Raw genomic sequence first — 6,516 nt, forward strand, 5'->3', positions numbered from 1 at the left:
TGTATAGCAACTCAGAGTTGATGGATATCGTTTTAATTTATGGTGAAGCAAGACAACATTTGTATTATGGTGAAGTATTTGTGTTATGGTGAAGCAAGACATCATTTGTGTTAGTTCGTAGAAAGTGAGTAAGACGGACCCAAATGTGTTTACACGTGAGTGGATAAAATTTTGAACAATTGCTGTTGCAGCATCGGGTATGTCAAATGATTTTATTATTTAAAAACACAAATTAATTTGATTAATAATTAATAAAGGCAAAAGCATTTGAATTTGCCGATATAAAATAGGTGCGATAAAATTCTATTTACATATTTCTTTCCTTGCGAAAGTTTTTGTCCGTTTTTATCACGCCGCCATACCGGTCGCATTGTGCGAGGTCAGGTTTTACAGTGGACCAGTTTCCAGTGCCGTGCAGAAGTGTATTTTTAAATCAATTTCGAACTGACCTTTTTGATTTTTTCTTTACAAAATTGTATTTGTAAGGGTCCCCTGTACATCCAGAATTTTTTTTTTTGGATAAGTTCTGAGTCACTCTGTATATAGAGTTGTCAGCACCAGGCATGAGGATCATCAATATAAAATAAAGTGAACAATGATTATAAGACTTATGTCATTGTATCATTATGAAACACATACAATGTTTGGTTCCATAATCTGGATGGGATCCGTTACAGATCGTATCATCAAATATGTTTCTACCCTTGTTTCAGCGAAACTAATTCGCGGCGGTGATAAAATATCTTAATCTGAAGAGAACGACCGTTCGACATCTACTGATGTAATATTTGCATAATTAAATAATCTACTTCCAAGCTGGTCCGACATGGTAATTTCCACTCTGGGTTGCATTTATTCCAGGAGGAATGAAACGTTTTATTATTTACTATATCAAATGGTAGGTTACATGTAATCAGTATGAAGATTAAATCTAACACAAATTGGGTCCTCTGGTTTTCGCAAGTTTTTTTTATATGTGTGTTGTGCACTGTTTAATACTTATTACTTTTTGTTTATTAATATTTATTTTAAAGTTTTTATACATATACAAGTATGTATATTCAGGGTGTGGCATGTATAATCTGTAAAAATTAAACTACAGGTTCCTGATCATATTTGTAATAGAAAAGTCTTATACGAAAACGTTTTTTTGTAAATTATAGTCCATTTATTTTTTAACGAAAATGAATGCCGACCTTGTGTTATTTATTAAAAGCTTTGGTAATGTTTTTATGCGACCCGAGATGCAACCTTATAATTTAAGTCGGTATAATCTAATACTAGTAATACTAAAAGAAGATTAGGTTACATTGTCAAAAAATTTGTGCAGTCAACTTTTGGGTCCCTATTTCTTTAAAGGACGACTAAATGGATCAACATATGCTGACTTTTTGGAGAACCGGTTAATTTCCTCAGCGATGGATTGGACGCTTTGGTCCTGTGCCGTGGCCACCTCGGTCACCCGATCTAACTCCAATGGATTTTATCTTTGGAGTCACTTGAAGTCATTGGTTTACAATACTCCAATTGCTACGGTGGAAAAATTGCGAAAACGTATACTTGAAGTTGCTGACACAATTAGGGGAATACCTGGAATTTGGGAAAATATTCGACAAAATTGGGTGCGTCGGTGCCATGCCTGTATCCGCGCTAATTGGGATCAATTTCAACATTTTCTCTAGAAATGGTAAGTTTTATGTCATTTTGTTCCATATTTTAATGGAGTTTAGTGCACGCGGTTGGCAACTACAGATGCTTACGGATGTGGTTTTATTTGCGAACTCTTGCAGTAACAACAATGCATTTAAGATAGTAATTACTATTAATTATTATAATAAAAAAATACCAGTTTTTTTAAATATCTATTTTTCTTAGTTTGTACTTCTGCATTGAAAAATTCCCCAAAAAATGAGAAGTATCTTTCTATCTTTTAATGACGATTTGTTTAAGCGGCTGGTCTACAGCACGTAACTCATCGTACAGCACACGGACAAGACCGTTCCAGAGAAAATATTTTAATTCATAATTGAACTTCAATTTACGGAAAAAAACGCAAAAATAGAACTTTTTCGTATATGTCTTTTCTATTACAAATATCGTTAGGAAGCTGTAGTTTAATTGTTATAGTTTATACAAACCACACCCTGTATTGAATTAGATTATTATTTATATTTTTTTAGTAAAAGAAAGTATTGTTGGTTATTTAATTTGAACCCATGACCACATGCACTTGAAATAACACGTGTTGAATGCCGCTTTGTTAGAAAAATTACTACTGATAAAGATGTGGTGCTGACCTGAGTACATAATTTATTACTCCGTGATTTCTTATTAATTTTATAAAAAAAATCAAATATTTAAACGAAGGGGGCAGCTTAAATAGGTATTTTTAAAACTCACTATTTTCCTTTACTTTCATAAAGTTCTTTTCTATTCCAAAAAATATATCTCTGCTTTGTTTTCCACTTGAATAATTTTTACATGTTAATAATTTTATAGCTAAGTAGCTATGTATTTAGTAGAAATTTACCGGTGAGTACCGGTAAATTTGTTTTTAGTCAGTCATGAATCGTTTGTTGTTTTTTAGCACTAACTACGCTCGACATAATTACACCCAATTATTCATCAAAAGACAACTAAAATCGTAAAAGAAATCGTTCACATCACGTTAGTACCTATACTGTTGTTTTTGTTGTCGTGCGAATGTTGCGCAATTAATTCCTATCCGTTGGTGTTTAGGGTAGACAATTTAATTTGTTGCATTTTAATAAATAATGCGTGCGCCTATGTCCAGCGGCTCAGTTCTGACAGCCCTACTTATATTAATCTAATCGTTTTTTGTAAAAGTATTTTATATACAGGATGTCCTGTGTGAAGTCTACAACGGAAGACTCAAAATATGCCCATTTAGGCTAATTTGTCTACATTATCAGCGTAGTCGTTTCATACAACATAATTAGTATTAATTTACTTATAGCTTATCTTTAAAGTTGCTTTTTACTCACATGGTGTCAAATAGTATACATGGTGTCCCAGCGAAAACGAAACAGAGCGAATGATTCTCAAGAAAATTATTTTTCCGAAAAACGCCGAGACATCTTTTCACATAAAATCTTGTTACAAACTCTACCCTCATAGGGAAGGGGGGCAACCTTCCAGATATCTTAATAAGGAAACATTGTTTGAAAGGTATTCTAATTCTATACACAACCGTATTTTCGGACATACAGTTTGTTAATAAAAAAAAATACTTTTTAGTTTATTTGTAAACTTTTTTTCTCCCAACTACTTTAAATGTTTAGCGTAGAACCATTTTCTGTATTTTTGCTTAGAACTTGATGTATGTCTGTGCGTTGTGTCGAAAAACTGAAATAGTAGTTCTATTCGGGCTCACAAACTTTTTTCTGATTTTATAGCAGTCTTTTTCTTTACATCGAAAATTTATCACATTGCTTATACTATAATTTTTAAATCTTATATATTTTAAACTTGCACGTGATATTTAATTTTTCTTGTTTTTAAATTAAACTGTATTCTTTTAAGTTCAGATATAGAAAAGTAACAATTTGTCTCAAATTAGATATGTAGTTGGTGGCTACAACTGAACAGTATTATATTAATTATCCCCAAAGTGTTTATAAAGTCGGTTTGGTACAAACCACAATATTAAATTACCCAAACTACAACCTGCTTGAAAATTCATGAATTCTGGGGTGCACTACGAATACTATTAATATAACCCTTAGATGATTAGCTTTCTTTGAACATAACGCTGTTTGGAACTGGATTTCACATTTCAGCAGTTTATTGACGAATAAGTATGTACCTGTACTGTGTAAGTATAGAATAGATATATGTTTTTATACATACTAATATCATTTATGATATAAAATATGCGACTGTAATGCATAAACATTAGTTATAAAGGACTTTCAGTATTTTTTTATATTGCACCATACTGTGAACTCTAAATTAGTTATAAAGAATATTCAGTATTTTTTTATATATTGCACCACCCTGTGAACTCAAAATTACCTTACTTTTCTGATTTCGTTCCCAAATAATGTACATAATTTTAATTAAAATAGTTATATCATCAACCGTTAAAATCTATTATCAAATTGGCCAAATTTTACCCGAACCTTGAAAGTAAACGCACTTGATGCAGATTGAGATTGGAGTGAATGATGGAATGCAGCAGGTAAGTTATAATAAAGGTATACCGGTTCCGTTCCCCCACTACACTACTTTGCCACTGCTCATCCTACCCTCGGGGCTCTTATGGATTAAGTGTTAATCTGTAAATAGATATGTTTATTTACTTCCACATCTAATTATACAGGGAGTTAATGAACTTATGTTAAATATTTTTGCTACTGCTATTTGTGTTCAGTAAAATGTTATTTTAAAATCTTACTTACCTCAATATTGCAAGCAACCGCTTTTTGGGAACTGCTGTTTTTCATAGAGGATGTTCGATGTACCCACCATTTGCTTGCACACAAGCTTCAGCGCGACGTATCCAATTCGCTCGCACGCGTTGCAACATTGCCACGTCCTCTCGAATCGTATTACATGCTTTGGCAATTTGATGTCGCAATTGGTCGATGTCATGAACTTCCGTGGAATACACAAAACTTTTCACATATCCCCACAAAAAGAAGTTTAAAAGGATGAGGTCCTGGAACCGGGAAGTCCATCTAACTAGGCTGCCGCGTCCTATCCAGCGATCGGGAAAAGTAATGTTTAGAAAGTCTTACTCTCCGAAAAAAGTGAGCGGGGGTTCCGTCATGTAGTACATTTAATGGCACGTCTTCCAATAACTCCGACAAGCGATTTTGCAAAAAATCTAGAAGTGAAGCACCGTCTAAGCGTCTAGAAATTCAAAAGGTCCTATTAATGTGTCATTAACGATACCGACCCACATGTTCACTGAAAACTGTTGCTGAAAGGCACCGCAACGTATTTCGTGTGGATTTCCGATAGTCCAATGGTGAGTGTTGTGGATCTTACGTACACCATTTCGACTGAGACATGCTTCATCTGTAACAAGTATTTGCGCTGTAAATTAAGGATTTCTTGCATGTTCCTGAAGCAACCATTCGAAAAAACCTAGACGTAGTGGAAAATCCTCAGGAGTAAGTGCATGTCACGTTGAATATGAAATGGGTACAACTGAGCTTCTCGTAATATCCGCCACACAACAGGGTGCGAAATATTCACTTGCTGTGCGATAGTTCTGGTACTACGATGCTAATATTCTTCGTCGAGCTCTAAAATCATCTCCTCAATATTTAGGATTCTTAGTGGTCGCCCTGGACCAACGTTGCGACCTCAACGCGGTTGTATTCACCGGTGTCCAAAACTCTCTGCGCTACAGCAACAAATGTTTGCGGTGCGGGGGTACGTCGTTCAAGATATCTTACACGGCTTCAGGATATTTTGACAAGCTCTGTGGCCATTTTTTTTGCTCCGCCAAAAATTATGAGCATATCATAATATTCGCGGTTGATAAATAAATGCGCCATTTTCAAAGGAGAACTTGAAATTATTGGCTATTAAATGTACTCACGAAAAACAACACAGCAATCACTACAACAATGTATTACAAACTGGCTTTCGAATACAGTCCGGTTTCATAAGAAACCTACAAACTCGTAAAAAGTGTTTGGCATGACATTTTTTAAATTGACGGAAAATCTAATGGAGATGAAGAAACTGGGAGTCAATAACGATAAAGACTGTGGTAACGTGGTTATGAGAGTTATTGGAGTTATGGGGTCATGTGTTTATGGGGTTAGGGGGTTGGGGATTATAGTGTTAAATATATTCTGTTTATAGAGCCCTGATATATCCCGCGATGAGAGAGTAAGTTAAACTACTGAGTAATGTGGTTATTGGAGTTATCGGTTATGGGGTTATGGGAGTATATGGTTATGGGATTAGGAGGTTTGACATTCGAAAAACATTTTTTGTGTGTGGCTGTTATCATTTTTTTTTTTTGAAATTTTGAAAGCAGCAATTACCAAAATTTAAAGAATAATCACAAACTTGTTTATCGTCTTTATAGGTATAAAATAATAACTGTTTTCAATAATCATATTTATTATTATTATCATTATTATTTATTTATTTATCTATTTCCCTATTATGACAATAAAACACTATTGTATAGGAATAATAAACTCTACCAAACGTAATCACTAATTTCATAATCCACCCTTTAAAAACACCTCTGTATTGGTTCTGAATTAAGGATTGTTTACTCGTCGTAGCTCGCTATTGCCCATATGTTCAAACAAAGCTGGAAGCTGGGTAGCCTAAGCTTAAATTGGTTATTGTTTCGAGAGTAAGTGCACATATCTTTGTTGGCAGTGAGTTTTGCAGTTAACATGGCCAGCCATTACATTTACTTTTTTAATGTTTTTTGTTCAGTATTGATTTGCTCTTAAGTATTATGATTATTATAAAATTAATGTGTTTTTTTTAATATTAAGGAATGTTAAATACGACTTA

The sequence above is a fragment of the Anoplophora glabripennis genome, unplaced genomic scaffold, assembly GCF_000390285.2.
Source record: "Anoplophora glabripennis isolate ALB-LARVAE unplaced genomic scaffold, Agla_2.0 scaffold631, whole genome shotgun sequence".
Classification (NCBI taxonomy): Eukaryota; Metazoa; Arthropoda; class Insecta; order Coleoptera; family Cerambycidae; genus Anoplophora; species Anoplophora glabripennis.